Source organism: Typopeltis vanoorti, chromosome 6 (assembly GCF_054136105.1).
Source record: "Typopeltis vanoorti isolate ZY-2024b chromosome 6, IOZ_Tvanoo_1.0, whole genome shotgun sequence".
Taxonomy (NCBI): domain Eukaryota; kingdom Metazoa; phylum Arthropoda; class Arachnida; order Uropygi; family Thelyphonidae; genus Typopeltis; species Typopeltis vanoorti.
Genome location: NC_143554.1, coordinates 81,919,564 through 81,936,894, shown reverse-complemented (window position 1 = coordinate 81,936,894; position 17,331 = coordinate 81,919,564). Strand labels below are relative to the sequence as shown.

The 17,331-nt window shown below is 35.2% G+C and overlaps 1 protein-coding gene across 1 annotated transcript in view; it reads left to right on the top strand.

The window, feature by feature from the left end:
• The window catches only part of LOC150105639 (uncharacterized), an 82,127-nt gene that overhangs the window by 11,178 nt on the left and 53,618 nt on the right, over positions 1-17,331 (top strand). The window lies entirely within an intron of this gene.

Here is a 17,331-nt window from a genome sequence, read left to right as displayed (position 1 = left end):
GCAAAGAGTGTGTACAGTAGGATGTGGAAGTTTGGAAAACCATATTATGGAGTGACAAATCATGCTACACCCTCTACCTAGCAGATGGATGGGTGTGGCAGATGCCTGGTAAACGTCTCTTACCAGAGTGCATAACCCCAGCTATGAAATTTGGAGGTGACGGTGTGGTAGTATGGTTCTGACTGACCTTGGACCTCTGTTTGTGGTTCCACGAACATTGAACTCCAAGAGATATCTGAAATTCTGGACAATGTAGTGCTTCCTACTTTGTAGCATTTCTACAGAACTGAACATTGTCTCTTTCAGCAAGACAATGCACAATGTCATAAGACTGCTCTTATAATTGTGTGGTTGATGGATATGAACGTCACCACACTTGACTGGTCTCCATAGAGCCCTGATCTCAACTCTGTTGCACATCCAGTAGGATGAACTGGAATGTTGGGTGAGGTCAAGGGACATCCACTCCACAACAGTACAGGACTTCATTACATGCCTAAAGGAAAAATGGCCCAAAATTCCCATTGATTGTTATTATAAGCTTGTGGAAAGCATGCCCCTACAGGATTGCTGCAGTCATTGCAGTGAAAGGAGTTCCTACACTTATTATGATGGGTACCATGGCTGTTTTTTCCTCATAGTATGGTGTCCATTGAATTCTTTCCAAGCAGTGTATTTTATGTCTTATAACCTCACATGTAGAGTCTATGTAAAGAAAATAAAAATCATAATTGCTGTATTAATCTGTCTGGATAAAATTTGATTTTGTACCATGCTGTTTTTGGATTTTAACGCTTAATTACTTGCATGGGGAAAAAATTCTGGAAGAGAAAGTTACTAGGGGGAAAACTTCTGGATCATCAGATAATACTTTTTTTCCCCTTCCTTCCCGCTTTATTGCAGAATACACAATGAATTATATAAAGAATATACAGGATGCTTCCACATTTACACCCTGGTCATAAACTTTAAAGGCATCGTCTACATCTTGCAACTAAAAGAGCAGTCATAGTAAAATAGATCCAGAAATATTATGTTTCAAAGACACAGCCTTTTGTAGTTGCAGCACAAATGCCAACAACCTCAATGTAGAATAGGAGACAAAATGTTAAAAAGTACATTCATCCCAAAAACATTTTGGGATGATTGTACTTCACAGAGGGTGTTTAAAATGACTCTTTTACTACCTATGCAGTCATTGAGATGTCTCACTATTGACAGCCTCACATGCATCAAAGTTCCTAGCTGGTGTTTCGATGGCAGAAGACAGGTTGCTTAAGTGGGCCAATTATATGGTGTCCTCGGAATTTTTGTGTGTGTGTGTGTGGGGGGGGGCATTTGAAATCAATTGTGCGCTATGAATGGACTACTGATGAACCACAGAAACATGTTCATAATGTTTCTGCGGTTCATCAGTAGTGCATTCATAGCACACAATTGATTTCAGATGGCCCGTGCGTGTGTGTGTGTGCATGCACACACACAAATACTGAGGAGACCATATAATTGGCCCTTAAGCAACCTGTCTTTCGTAAAAAGATACCCTTGGGTTTCACAAGTCTGGTGAAACTTCATCATGTATGAACCACGTTTCTCCTCTGTGCTTAGGAATATTATTGAGCACATTTTTAAGCATAGTTTTCTACCAACTTTTGCATGATGCCATAGTGCAAAAGCTTTGTAAGCATGTTTGGAAAATGACATGATCCTGTTAATCTGTATTCAGACATATCTGGCCATAGATATAAAGTAATTGCTGATGATTTTGATGATGTTTTAACTGAATAACCACATGTGAATTTTGACTGGCCAACATGTGATTCAGGTCTCAGTTAATACATTCATCTATGGTAACTAGATTTTTCTAGTCACCATAGATGTTAGCAAAAAAGTTAGCAAATAGTTGCAGACTTGACTAAATAGAATACTTTTTATTAAATAAAAAAAATAACTTTCTGAACAGTTTTTTTAACTTTAAGAAAACACAGAACGACATGCATAATATAAAGGCTCATTATATTATGTGTTATATTATTAATGTAAGAAATCATATTTTCCTCACAATCAGTGCTATTTTCTATTCTTATTATTTATTGACTTCTTCTTGGAATGACTCTCACATAAAGGACCATATTGGAATATATTATTGAAAAAAATAGAGGTGGGGGTTCATAGACAAATAACTTTTTTTTTTTTGTGATGAGTGCAATTTTGCATAATTTGTTGATCCCTGATATCATTTGTAATAATTGAAAATACCATCTTGGGTGAAATTGTTGAGTGAATACCATTTCCAGAAGACACATGGGAGAAAATCATTGAACCCATATACTGTTATAGAAACTATTGACAAAATACCAATCAATGATGGTGATCATCTCCAAGCATTTATAGGGGAGGGTCATGCATAACCTTCCATATAATTGTTTGGAAGACACCCTCTTCTGCAGCAGTGCTCTGGTATGTGCTAGGGTCTGTGGATTTTGTATCACTAGATCTAGTATGCTTTCCTCAGTTTCTGCTATCCTCATTCTTTGTCTCTCCACCCCACTTTATTTTTTTCACTGTGCTGAAATTGCTATGCTTGCAAAGGAAGCAATGAAGGGAATTGAATGTTTGAGAGCACAGAATTCAGTTCAGAGAACACAGAGCCTCTGTATAAAGTGAATGTACTTGGTGTGCATTTCACACATCAATAATAAAAGTGCATATCATCCAATTCAGTAAAAATACATACTGACCTTCCATTGCAAAACTGACTTAGAAACACTGAAACCAGTAGTAACTGCAACTTGTTCAAGGTGAATCTGTTAGATCAGATGTAACTCCAGGCATGTCATGCAGCATGTGATTCTGGTTGTTTACCACATGATTTATCAAATTACATCTTTTTGCTTTGTCAGTATCCATGCTGCAACTGCAGCTCTCTGGTTGCAGTATGAACCTCTTCATTCATTTTGAGCTGTGGAATGTGCCTTTTAATTTCATCGTAGGGATGTAGAATCGCCACGTATAGATCATGAAATTTTTTAGTTTCAGTATGTGGTAAATAAAATGGTAGCCATTCAAAGATTCGGGTCCAACTTCTTATGCTCCCTAGTAGGGAAGAATGTGATGTGAAGGCCTCATTGCATCATATCATACACAAAAATACACATTAAAAATAATGTGGTAGTATATAACTCTTAAAAATCTATATAAATGAAAAATTACAAATATTTTTAGTAAAAAGATAATGACAGTGGTAGAATGTCATATTTTTAAAATATTTCATTTATCTGTTTCAGAGCACATTTTTATTTAATAAAAAAAATAACTTTCTGAACAAAATCTTTTGGAAACACAGAAGAAAAGGTTTATTTGTAAGCCTCTACATATTTCTAATGTGGGCAGGCTAAGGGTTTTTTTTTTGTTTTTAATTTTTATTGATTTTGTATATTTTCACACCCACCAGGCAATAAAATTCATATTCCACGTAACGTGTATGTTCATTTGTAATGAATATTTATAATAAAGTTGTGAATCAAACGATAGATTTTAAAGGAATGTGATTTTATATATGTATATATATTTTATTTATTATTATTATTTTTTTAATGCACAGAATTTGTTAAGCTGTTAATGTCTGCATTGACTATATATCTGCTGGTTACTTTCATAATTATTTACAATTAAACAGATCTCAAGTTAAAATCATTGCCGTTTTAAGAGGAAAAGCAGTGGACTGTGGTTCAGGGTGTTGCTTCAGTTTAGAGGAAGAAAATTTAAAATAAAATCAAGCCTCAATAAAACTTATGAAATACTGAAATCCCTAAATTATCCAACTACAGGAGAGCAAGTTTCTTGGTCATATAATTGATGGATTGATTAATCAGTCAAAACGGGGGGTGGGCTGAAAAGTTTTTATCAACACCTAGAACAAATATGACTGATTTGTGCAATAAAAGAAAGAACTTTTTTTCTCAGAGGATGGCAAATGATGCAGTGGCATTGTAACAAGAATGGAATGAGAGGACATCCTTGGAAGTTGAAAATGAGTGTAGTCAGATAGGGGATGAGAGCTAGATTTTTTTCCTCATTGAGTAGTTTGTGTTGGAATAGATTGCCATGGAGGTTGTGAGTGCAGATAGTGTGAAGGAATTCAAGAAAACATTATGACAGTTGGTGCAGGTGATGTGTGGCCTCTCTCTTGAACCCCTGACTTCCTGGAGGTTTCTCTTAATAATAATTACATGTAATTATGCCATCAGTAATCAGACTTTGTGTAATTGCATGTCATTTGACATACTAACCCATTCAAGGATTGATTAATTGAAGATTCATTCATTTGAAGTTCAGATAACTGTGTGATCATTCTATATATGAAATACTTATGAAAGAGGCATAATATATTCTCTGAAAATGGGGTTAGCCACAACAAACTTATTCCATTGCTTTCAAATGCCATAAGTTGGCAGTGGTCTGAAAACTGTCAGAAAATTTCTAGTCTTGCAAATGCAAAGTGAAAAATATAAAACATTAACAATTTACAGTTCTCTTAGTTGCCTTATTTCCATGACAGGTATCATTTTTTAGCCACTGGGAACCATTTCGGCTGTTCCCATAATTTCATGACTTACAATTAATAATTGGTGGCTAGGTTAGTTCACAGACTTTGTTAAGGATCAAAGCAAGATAATTAGTATGGAACCTCCCACATAGTCTTTGAGGAATGCAGAGAACCTTGTAGAACTTATGACCCAGTGTTCAATACTCAACTTCTCACAGTGTGCTCTGTTATTAGGTATCCATCTGAAGAGCAATCAAGGATGCAGCGACAGTTTGGGACTTCGTTGATGTTCTGTTTGACTTAAATCACAAACAAAAGGAATATTATGATTGATGAAAAATTGTGAATAGGGTTTTGTCCATTTAGAAAAGTCTCCACTGCTTTTGTTCCAGAACCAGGACAAACTGGTTTGTTCTGTTTCCTTTAGCAAGTGTCATGAGTGGAAAAGAACTTCTCTTATTTGTAGGGGGTATTAGTGAAGTACTGCTATAGTTGGTGATACTGAAACAAAGAGGTCTGAAAATAGACCTCTTTGTACTCCTAAATAATAACTATAGGGTATTTTATTAGGACATTGGTGATCACAGAAAGGAAGAAGTAACTATAGTATTTAGTATCCAACACCACAAATGAATAACCAAACATGAACTTCTCAAATAGTGAGAAATTTCAATTAGAGTGATGTGGGCAAATTTCAAATTGGGGAATATTGCATGTGATCCCTCAGAAAATCCTACTGAGAAAGAAATTGATAAGTTTTATGAGTCATTAGAGAACATCTGACAAAAAAGGAAATGCTGGTACTTGTTAGACATCTAAACATCAAATTAGCAAATAAATACCAAACATACAGAAATGTTTTGGGGAAATTTGAAAAAAGAACAAAGCTAATAATAATGATACTTCCTGTATTTCTGTTTAGAATATTAACTAATCATTGGTAATAACACCATGTTCTAACATAAATATGTGCATAAATTAACATGGAGAGAGCCACAATAATTAGAAATATTATTGATTCTGTGATTGTTAATAGTGATATCAAGATCATTTGAAATAGGAAATGAGCACGATTTAGTTTTCAGTAGGATAAAAATGAATATCACACTGAAAAGAATCAGTCTAGCTGCTTTCAGAGATGAATCATAAACTCAAATACAGGTATCCCTTGATTAGGCAGCAAAATTAATTGTGGCAATCCCTTGATATACACGGCAAGAGTTTTGATTAACGCTCCTTTAACTCTGCGGAGCTCGCAGCTGATCTGACAGATATATGCAAAATGTTTAATATAAATATTCTATTTATGTTATTATTAATTATTAATACAATAATCGATCATGGATGAATTGTAATTTTTTACCATTGATTATTAGATTTGATTAACACGATTTTGATATATGCAGTAACAGCTAAAAAAAAAGCTAAAGGCGTTAGCTGATTTTTTGAAAAGAAAAAATATGCAGTAACATCGAGGGATAATACCTGTATACAAATATGACAGGGGGGGGGGGTGTTTAAAACAGAAACCAAATCTTAGTCACTGGATGACAGAATTTGGGGGAAAAAAATGTTCATTGATTCAGACATGGGCACATGTGGTGAAGTTGTCTGCAATAATAGAAAAATCCAAACTTCATGGTGGACTCAAGAAATTGAGACAATATTAAAAAAAAGAAAATTATATTGAAAGTTTCTGGGAAGTAAATCACATGTTCCCTGATATGGACTAATTCTATGGTATAAAAACTGTATCCAAAGTATTTTATGTTTTCATTAAATGTTAGGTTAAATACCTTGTCATGGCCAAGTAAATTGGCTTTATGGAAATCTGATTAATGCTGTGATAGGGTGGTGTCTATCAGTTGCATATTTTACTTGCCAATATTACTATTCTGGCTACCTTTTCTGTCAGAAATGTTCCTTATCATCTTTCCTGACTTTGCATCATTAGCAAATGATTGTATATTACTATTCAGACCAACCTCAGTATCATAATATAGAAGTTAAACTTGACTTATTCCCCTTTTTCTTTTAGACTTGGTACCTCCATACATAATGCCTTTGCAAATCCAGTAAGTATTGTGGTATAATCACAATTTCCTTGTCCAACTCTAGTCATTCCATCATAAAACATGAGCAAATTGCTAAAGCAAGACCTACTTTTTTCAAAGCTATGCTGTTTTCTGCAGAGAATAGGCTACTAGCCATCTCTGATGCATATCCTAATTAGCCTCACTAACACCTTAATGACTACTCCAGAGATAGTGATTGGTCTATAATTGGTTGCTTCTATCCTAGTTCCATCCTTGTATAATGGTCTTCCTCCAGTCATCAGGAACTGTGTTTATGAACTCGACTTAAAAATATATATATATATATTTACATTGTCGTCATTACATGTTTACAGCTTAGTGTTTCATTTTATTTGTTATATCTCATGATGATGTGGAACAGGTTATTTCAGGGAAGGAAGTAGTTGAGTGTCTGAATAAATCAAGTTGCTCTGTCTGGTTTAATATTAGCATTACAATTTCATCATTGCTTTGGAATCCTTGCCAATATTGCATTCAAGAACACTGCCATGTTGTTCAAATCATGCTATTGTAAGAGCTTGAACACCTCAATCCTTTAAAAAAAAAAAAAATAATAAACTGAAATAAACTCCAACTCATTCACCTCTATATTATTTATTATTATTATTTTTTTTTTTTTTGAAAGGATAGAGGTGAATGAGTTGGAGTTTATTTCAGATTTCTTCCAAATTCTTGAAAAGTAGTGCTATATATACTGACTGGCATCAAAAGCAAGATGGCAGCTGCTTTGTTTGTTAGTGAATAAAATTTTAATTTTAGTCTTTTTGTGAAATTTGAGTTTTGCCACATGTATTCATTGGAATATGTGGATAAGTTGTGAATTTTTAAAGTGATGGGAAGAAAATGTGTATGAAGTGCAATAGTGATTGGGGGAGAGCACCAAGAATGTAACAGAAAGAATGAGTGCTTATGTGATAGCCAAGAAAGATAATGTGAAATTACAGTGAGTGAGTGAGCAGTAAGATAGCTATGAAAAAGGAGTGATCTGGTAAAAGTAAGTGATATGAGCATAACAAAACATAACAAAAAAATTCAGAATAGTGGGTAAAGAAGCTAGTAAGAAAAATATAAACATGACTGGGGATATTAGAAAAAAGTGGCATGGTTGAGAGATGTCCAGAGTGAGATGACACATTTAGAGAAGAGGTTGGAGGTGTAAGAAAGAAGGTGCCAGTAATAGAGGAGTTGTGAAGATGAATTATTGCAATGGAATGATAGAAAGATATTCAAGTAGTACTGTATGGGAACTGGTGAAACAAAATGATGCAGGTGAGAAGAGCAGAAATAGGAACACTGGCTGAGACTGAGGAGAGAAGGCACAGATAAGTTGACTGTGCTGACAGGAATAAATAGTTTTCAAGGAAGTGTAAATGAGGTAGCCTGGGATTTGTGAGTGTTGATAGAAATAGTGAAGAAGCAGAGTGGGAGAAGGAGAATTGAGTGTGTTGCCAAGATATGATAATGAGGAACTGAGTAGAGGAGCAGTGGTTATGAATGGCACAATGACTGTATGAAGACAGGAGAGGACTTCAGTATGAGGATGTATGGGATAAACTTGAAGGAGAGAGCTTTTTGCTACAGATGGTCTATATTTGAGTGAGAATAGCAATGTGAAGCTGGGTAGATTGTTGATGAGAGGAGGAGAGCACATCCAGCCTTAAACTAACAGTGAGATCGTTAGTTTAAGCTACCAGTATCATTGTGAGAGAAATGATGAGGGAGTGCAAGATAAGAATATAGGATGGCCTCAGTAGGAACACCAAAGTCAAATGACTTGAATAATGGGGTGAGAAATTGTGGGAAGAAAAAGAGGAGGGTGAGGATTTGTGTATAAGCATAATAGCTTGCAGGTGCAAGCTATTATGCTTATACACAAATGTAAGGAATACTAGGAATAAGGGTGCAGGAATAAGTTTGTGGCTGTGATACAATTAGTCAGTCCTCAAATCAATAGTATCAGTATGATGCAGTTAAACAAGAAATATTATGGTTATAGCATTTTTCAAATAGACAGAAAAAAGTTAAAATTCATGTGGAACTTGAAGAAAGCCTTAGTGATAATGACTTTGAGGCCATTTGTGAAAGACTGAGGAGCACAAATTTTAGATATTTAGTGGGATATCACTACTTGCCAGGAAATGTAGATGGAGATGATTCTGAAATATTTAGGTAGATGTGACTGATGATAATAATAAAGGAAGATGACAATAATGAGTGACTAACTATGAGAGCATTGACTGGAAGCAGGAAATAATGTGAATAAGGAGATTGAATTGAAGGAGACTTAAGGAGAACTACCTTATAAAGCATGTAGTTCAGAGCAACACATGGAACATGAGTGCTGGATTTCATAATGTAATGTTGTTTAAGATAGTGATAACAGATGTTACCATGATGCCACCAGTCAGGGAGTGATCATGGGGTTTTGACATGAAAAGTACAAGCTTCCAGGATTGTATTCCTGGGGTTAGGAGGATAATTCAAGTAGGTGGACTGGATGAATCATAGAATTATGCAAGAGCTTCTGAGGAGGATTATTTTTTTTTTTTTTTATGTTGCTTCCACCTACAAAAGGCATTTGCAAATCTATAGTGCATTTTGTACCATAGGTGGGCTAAGTTTTTTTTTTTTGTTGTTTGTTTGTTTTTTTATTAATTTTATTTTATTTTACTTTATTTATTTATTTATTTTTTTTTTTTACATAATCCTGAAATCCTGCTCTAGAGACCAAACATGTAGCTTTTTCAAGCCACCTTCAATAAGCAGGATGGTGGTCTCACACTGGGCAGTGACATTTATCTTCCACCCAAAGTTACTTCGTTAGTAGAAGAAAAGGTGAATATGGAAGACTGACTTTAGTTGCTGGAGATGGAATGTGTAACATCTGCAGAAGAATGTAATTGAAATGTTCAATGAGTATTTTGTTAGTATATTTCATTAGGGTGAGGAGAGGGGATTAAGAATAGTGTTGAATAATAATAATGACAGAAGACTGGTGGTTGAAGAGTTTAGAATTTTAGGTAACCTTGATGCTAATAAGATTAGGACTGATTGGGATATCACCACATATATTGAGGAAAGGTGCACAAGAGCTGATAGTGCCCTAGACTTGGTTGATCAACAAGAGTCTGGCAACAGGAATAGCCCCAGAACAGTAGGAAAAGGAAAGAATAGTGCCACTGCACAAGAGCGAATCCAGTTCAATATATTTTCCCTTAGTGTCTTAGGAACTATAGGACAGCATGTATATCATGTAGTGTTCTGAGTGGTAAGCTGGTTAGAGACAATACTAACCTGAATATTTGATTAGAATGGAAATCTCTTAAAAACAGTGGCATGAGTTTGTTGGGGGGGGGATCTTGCTTCAATAACTTGGTTGTATTTTATAATAGGGTAATTGGTGTACTGGACAGAAGAGATTCTTATACAGTTGTTTTTCAGGATTTTACTAAAGCATTTAATAGAGTACTAGATGCTGAGCTACTATTGAAACTGTCTTGTTCAATTTCAGTAGTAAGTTCATGTTGTATTATGGCGATGGATAGTCAGTGGGTAGCTTTGTTAGAGATGGGGGGCAGTGTCCCAAAATGAAATGTGGGGTTTTTGCAAGTTTTTCGACTTGGTTATACTATAAATTCAGGGGTCGGCAAATTGTGCCGACCCCTGACATTTCAGCTACTTAGGCACAATTTTTACCCTTTTCAGGGGTAAAAATTGTGCCTAAGTAGCTGAAATGTTTTACTTGTTCCACAGGTTCTCCATTCACAACACAGTTGACATTTTCAATGATTCTGCCTATTTTCATTGTCTTTGTCTTTTTATTGATGACCTTCATACCATATCTATTACAACAGCTATTCAATTTAGTCAGAGAATCTTGCAGACTTGTAGCGGATTTATTTAGAAGTATAACATCATCCGCATAAAGCAAAGAGCTGACATTAACATCTCCAATTTTGATATCAGGTTTAATACCACATTCCTTCATAATGTGATCCATATAGATAATGAATAATACAGGGGATAATGTACATCCTTGTCTCACACCAGATTTAACATTAAACCATCTTCCTGTACTTCCTTCAATTCTAACTGCTGACTTACAACTCAAATAATGACTAAGTATTGCTTGATATAATGCCCCATTGACACCATATAACTGCAGCGTATTGAATAGCTTCTCTCTTGGCACCTTGTCATATGCCTTTTCCAAATCGACAAAACTTAAATACAGATCTTTGTTATATTCCCATGCTTTCTCGACTATTTGTCGTAAAGTGAAGATCTGATCCTGACAGCCTCTATTTGGCCTGAATCCAGCTTGTTCTTCACCAAGCTTTTCTTCCACAATTCTTCTCAAGCATTTCTCAAGTATATCTTGCCAGGAACACTCAGTAGGGAAATACCTCTGTAATTCTCACATTCAGTTTTATTTCCCTTTTTATATATGGGTACTATGAGAGCTCTACTCCAATCATCGGGAATTCGTCCCTCTGTCCAGGCTTTCTGAACTATGCAGTGCAGCCACTGTAAGACTCTTATACCACCATACTTCAACATTTCTGGTCGAATATCATCTACTCCTGCTGCCTTTCCACATTTCAAGCCTTTGATGGCTTTTTCTACTTCAAGTATGGATATGTATTCCTGACTGCATGCCTGGTCAGTGTTTTTTATCACTGTGCTGTCATCACTGCTTGTTTCATTTAGCAGTTTTTCAAAGTAATTACTCCATACTTCAAGGATATCTTTTTCTCTCGTTTTCATGTCACCTTTATCATCTCTAACTCCTTTTACAGCACTCTTTCCTCCATTCCTAAGCTTCTTCAACAACCTCCAGAATATTTTGCCACCTTCTTGGTATTTATTTTCTATATTCTTGCCAAAGTCCTCCCATGACTTTTGTTTAGCTAGTTTTACACAGTGTTTAGCATTCTTGCATTTGTCTCTGTATTCTCTAAGTGCACAAGCTGACTTATTTGACAGGAACTTTTGATATGCTTTCTTCTTTTCCTTCACTGCCTCTTTAACTTCCTATGTCCACCATGGAGTTCTAATTATTCTATCCTTGCAGACAACTTCACCACATGCCTCTCTAGCTGAATCAATCAGGGCTTTCTTCAAGCTTGACACTGAATCTCCAAGGTTTGATTCCTGTTCTCAAACTCTTTCATTTTTTCTTTAATCTTTGTGTATTTTACTCTATAGTTCACATCTGAGAGCTGACCAACTTTTATTTGCTTTAAAACTTTCTTACATGTTATTCTTCTCAATATGAAATTCAATTTTATCCTGCTCAAGACTAAATAGTGATCACTTCCAATTTCAAATCCTCTGTACACTCTGGTGTCCTGCACCAGGGAGAAAACATCACTATCAACAATAACATAGTCAATGAGACTTTTCTTATTCCTTGCCTCTTCTCTCCATGTGAATTTGTGCATATTTTTATGTTGGAACATGGTGTTAGTAATAACCAGTCCATGTCCTGAGCAGAAATCCAACAGATATTTGCCATTATTATTAGCTTTGCTCTTTTCTCCAAATTTTCCCAAAATAATTTTGTATATGTCTGACAATCACTTCCTACTCTGCTATTTAGATCCCCAACAATGACCAACTTTTCTTTTTTCATTGTATCAGTTGCTTTTTCTAAAGCCTCAAAAAATTCCTCCACTTCTACCTTAGTAGAACCTTCTGTGGGACCATAGGCACAAATAAGTCTCATTGTCCAGTTCCCCATTCTCATATTTGCCCACATTACTCTACTTGAGACTGACTGCCATTCAAGAAGATTAGCCTCGTATTTTGTGTTGAATACTATGGCTACCAATGCTTTCTCGACTATTTGTCGTAAAGTGAAGATCTGATCCTGATAGCCTCTATTTGGCCTGAATCCAGCTTGTTCTTCACTAAGCTTTTCTTCCACAATTCTTCTCAACCGTTTCTCAAGTATACTTGCATAGATCTTGCCAGGAACACTCAGTAGGGAAATACCTCTGTAATTCTCACATTCAGTTTTATCTCCCTTTTTATATACGGGTACTATGAGAGCTCTACTCCAATCATCGGGAATTCGTCCCTCTGTCCGGGCTTTCTGAACTATGCAGTGCAGCCACTGTAAGACTCTTATACCACCATACTTCAGCACTCTATTTTAAATTTAAATTATAAGAAAAGTAACTAGCAAGTTAACAAAATCTGAATTAGTAGTGGTGAAATTGCCAAAATTAAATCTGGACATCATAATTACTAGTTAATAAAGGCAGTACCACGGTTATTTTAAATAGAACAACGTATTTGGAAAAAACGAATTTAATAGTCTCAGACAACAGCACCTATCAGCTTGTTAACTATAACCCAACTAATCGAATAAAGAAAATGGAAAAGCTACTTAAATCAGTTACTATTTGGCCCAAAGATACAGTTAAAAAATTACTTCTGCACTATGCACATTCCCCGAGAACTTACAGTTTTGTATGCAAAGGTTTCTGTGGTTTAGCAGTTCATAAGAAAGATTCCGGTAATTGGACCACATGTGTATTAAGCTAAATGAAAATAAAAAACAAACCCGACAAGTTTCGTAAGTCGTTTGACTTACATCTTTAGGGGTCAAAGGTAACTAAAAGTTTAAACACAAGAAATGAGAAATTACTCAAAATAATTCATTATATATACAGTTGTGGCCATCTAGCTGTTATTAAATCGAATATCCGAATGTAGATTCAGTGCAATGCTAAGTTGAACAATGCTGGATGCTGCCACGTTCTTTTGTCCGAGGTCTGACTTGGGTATATTTTTTATCAATGCTGACCAAACTTGGTGTAGAATTATTTTGAGTAATTTCTCATTTCTTGTGTTTTAACTTTTAGTTACCTTTGACTGCTGAAGATGTAAGTCAAACGACTTACGAAACTTGTCGGGTTTGTTTTTTATTTTCATTTAGCTTAATAAACATGTGGTCCAATTACTGGAATCTTTCTTATGAACTTACGGTTTACCAAAGATTCACAAGCAGAATGTACTGCTTCGGCTGATAGTTGAAGGTATAGACAGCCCCAATTATCACCTAGCCAAAAAACTATTGTCAACACTCAAGGAGTTGGTAGGTCATTCCCCCTCCTATATTAAAAACACAGAATTCTTTTTAAACAAAATCAAAGACATCACACTGGAAAAGGTTGATTTATTAGTTAGTTTTGACATGTCTGCCCTCTTCACAAATCAGTCCAGTCAATCAATGACACAATCCTTGTATTACAGGACAAATTCTCTCCCAATATCACAGTGCTCTTTTCACATGTAATATGTTCTGGCTATTTTGTGTGATAAAACACTTTCTACCTACAAAAAGAAGCACACTTTCCTCAGCCACTTAAACAAACAACACATATGCATACAATTCACAATTGAGATTGAGAAAAGCAGAACACACCTCTATTTCTAGATATACTTGTCACATGTCTTCCTTCTGGCAGTCTTTCCTTCACTATTTACTGGAAATCTACACATACTGGCCAATATATACACATAACTCCTACCACCACCCAACACAAAAACTAGGTGTCATTAACACACTAAAAAAAGGCTTTGAAGATTTGTTCCAATGAACAAGCACTTAAATATGAATTAAAAGTTATCAGCAATACCTTCCTAAAAATGGCTACAGCCAAAATACTATCGACAAAATTCTTCACAAGATCTCACTTAAAAATAAACTAGACTGTAATAAAACTGTAACCATTCCATACATTAAAGGGATATCAGATAAAATAAACAGAATACTACAGAAATACAACCGTAAAGCCACCTTTAAACCTTCTGCAAAATTAAAGAACTTACTCATCTCATCCAAGGATCCACTCCCTCTGCTGGCCCACCCTGGAGTATACCCTATTCACTGCATCTGTAATTTGCCCTAAATAGGAGAAACAGGGCACACAATTCCTATCAGACAAAAGGAACATAAACAGCATATTAAATTTAATAACTATGGTGAAGCTAGCCTTTCTGATCATGCCCTGAATACTTTACATAGAATTGACTGGAAAAGCATCTGTTGTTTACATCACACCAAAACATGGCATGAATGTAAATTTAAGGAGGGCTGTGAAATTCTTATCAACCTCCCTAATCTTAACAACAATGATTGTCTAAAAATCCCAAGAATATGGAAGGCACATATTCTACCCACATAGCCTTTCTCCCTGAGTTAATTATAAGGAGGACTACAGGTAATCCAGGACTTTAAATCTAATATAACAATTCTCATGTTAAATTAGGACATCATTTTTGCTGTAATAAAACTATCTATAGGAAAAAAATTTTCCCTGATGCTGTCTTAAATAGAATATAGTTTTGACATAATTAAGTGGGTGGTCTGAAAAGTTTTCGGCCTCGACCATAGATGACAACACTATTGGCAAGGATTGTATTCTCATAAACCCTCTGGTCAAAATTTTGAAACTTTCCAAGTTTCTCCATGTATTCAGCTTTGAAATAAGGTTTAAACCTTATTTAAAAGTAGAGAAATATTAAAGATGTGTCTTTAATATCCTCTACTTTTATATGTCTTAACAATCACTGTATTTCTCGAATGTCCATAACTACTGCATATCATAAAATAAAATGATATTTAGTGGAAATAACTGGAATTTACACTTTATCAGTAATAATAAGAGTTGACAGTATTATCCCACATTGTATTTCAAATGTTTTCATTAAATTTACACTGCTTACTGTTAATTTAATGATTGCTTGAAAGTTTATTTTTCACTTGGTTAGACTATAATAAATTTAGTTTAATCCTTTATCCAACAAAGTTTGCACCTGAAAATATCTTCAGGACTGGGGTAAGGTAGTACAATACCGGACAACTCATAGCAAAGGTGGACTAAGCTAACATCACTCCTATCTCAGTATCTCCCATAAAGCAAAACACATCTCCTTGCGGATATGTATAATGTTATGCATTAAGGGAAGGGCCACTACGCAGACTAGTTTCGACTTTTATTGAGGTCTCTTCAGTGGGAGCCAGGCCCAGAAGTGGAGATACCAGGCAGAAGCAATGGCGAGGTCATCTTTACCTATAGGAGTGGCCAAAAGGTGTGCCACCTTTTTTTTTTATTAAATTACTCTGGATTTAGAGAAAGATGTTGAAAGTTTATTTTTCACTTGGTTAAACTATAATAAATTTAGTTTAATCCTTTATCCAAGTGTGAGCAAACAAAGTTTGCACCTGAAAATATCTTCAGGACTGGGGTAAGGTAGTACAACACTGGGCAACTCGTAGCAAAGGTGGACCAAGCTAACATAAAGATATTTTCAGGTGCAAACTTTGTTTCCTCACACTTGGATAAAGGATTAAACTAAATTTATTATAGTCTAACCAAGTGAAAAATAAACTTTCAACATCTTTCTCTAAATCCAGAGTAATTTAATAAAAAGGTGGCACACGTTTTGGCAACTCCTATAGGTAAAGATGACCTCGCCATTGCTTCTGTCTGGTATCTTTACTTCTGGGCCTGGCTCCCACTGAAGAGACCTCAATAAAGGTCGAAACTAGTCTGGGTAGTGGCCCTTCCCTTAATGCATAACATTATACATATCCGCAAGGAGATGTGTTTTGCATTATGGGAGATACTGAGATAGGAGTGATGTTAGCTTGGTCCACCTTTGCTACAAGTTGCCTGGTGTTGTACTACCTTACCCTAGTCCTGAAGATATTTTCAGGCGCAAACTTTGATTGCTTACAGTGATAGCCAGGAACTTAATCGATTCTGACACACATATACAGGAGAAAAATTTGCTACACTAATTTCTCTTGATGATGATATGTGATTAGATGCTAATCCTAATTATCTAAATTACTCATTCCCTGTATAAAATACATTTTTAACCTACTCCGTATCCGTGATATTTTATTTTGCTCTTAAAGTTATTCACAATGCAAACACTTTGAAAAATATTTCATAAATTTTTTTTGCCTAATAATAAAAAGTGAGCTTCTCATATTACTTCATGCTTCTTCTTATTATTATTATTTCTCCTGGTAGGTTTTAATTCAGCCATGTGCAACAGACTGTTTTCTTTCCTATTAGTTATGAACACATTACAATTAACCAAGTCTCGTAACTTTCATGACATAAGCCGTCATTGTTAAGTATCAGAAGTGAGGGATATGACATTGTTGCATAGATATGATTATTCCAACTGAAAATAGTTGGAATAAGTAAAATGTAGTTGAAGGAGATTGATATCTTGATGGGAGAGTGAAGCACTGTTGATGATAGCAAGGGAATTCTGTCTTCATAAGGTTGAGATACAAGGAGGAAGAAATAGTAGCAGTAGTTTTGTTGAAGTAGTATGGTGAAGTGAAGGTTAACCAGATGAAATATTTAATAGGTATTTTATAGAAACGTGTGTGTGTGAAGGTGCTTTTAAAATGATGCTTTTAAAAATGGTTACACGTAGAAAGAAAATTAGAATTAATTTATGACTCCTATATATATTCACTTAGGAAGAGAGCAAAAGAACTGGTTACAACATTCAAAATATTAACACAAGAATGAGTCATACTTTCATATGTCTTGGTCACAGCTTTAAATAGTGTCGTCTCCTGTTCACTCAGCTGTAACTGAGATGGGAAAGTATGATTCATTCTTGTGTTTAATATTTTGAATGTTG